The sequence below is a fragment of the Sinocyclocheilus rhinocerous genome, unplaced genomic scaffold, assembly GCF_001515625.1.
Source record: "Sinocyclocheilus rhinocerous isolate Xijiao unplaced genomic scaffold, SAMN03320098_v1.1 scaffold2988, whole genome shotgun sequence".
NCBI classification, from domain to species: Eukaryota; Metazoa; Chordata; class Actinopteri; order Cypriniformes; family Cyprinidae; genus Sinocyclocheilus; species Sinocyclocheilus rhinocerous.
Window position 1 is genome coordinate 344,109 of NW_015665674.1, and position 329 is coordinate 344,437.

The 329-nt window shown below is 48.0% G+C and overlaps 1 protein-coding gene across 1 annotated transcript in view; it reads left to right on the plus strand.

The window, feature by feature from the left end:
- The window catches only part of LOC107731462 (short transient receptor potential channel 6), a 10,205-nt gene that overhangs the window by 9,283 nt on the left and 593 nt on the right, over window positions 1-329 (plus strand). The window lies entirely within an intron of this gene.

The following is a 329-nucleotide window of genomic DNA, read 5'->3' on the forward strand; positions in this document are numbered from 1 at the left end:
GATTATAATAACTTATACTGTCTTTTTACACGCTGCGTTGCATCGCGCCGCGTAAACATAAAACCATGTCTGCATTTGTGATCGGATAAATGACAAACAAGCGCTACTCTACACTGCTCAAAACTCGCGTTTGAATCATCAGTGGCAAATCCTTTAAATGAAAACGTACTTACAGTCTGTGAGTCAGAACAGCCGCCATTGTAGTCTACTCTTTCAGGATCAGGAAACAGTCCTCCATATTCGACGAAGGAGCGGCCGGAGGGCTTGCGGCAACCACATGTGATGACCCCGGGCTGGACTCCGCTTCGTCCACGGTGAAAGCCGATCCG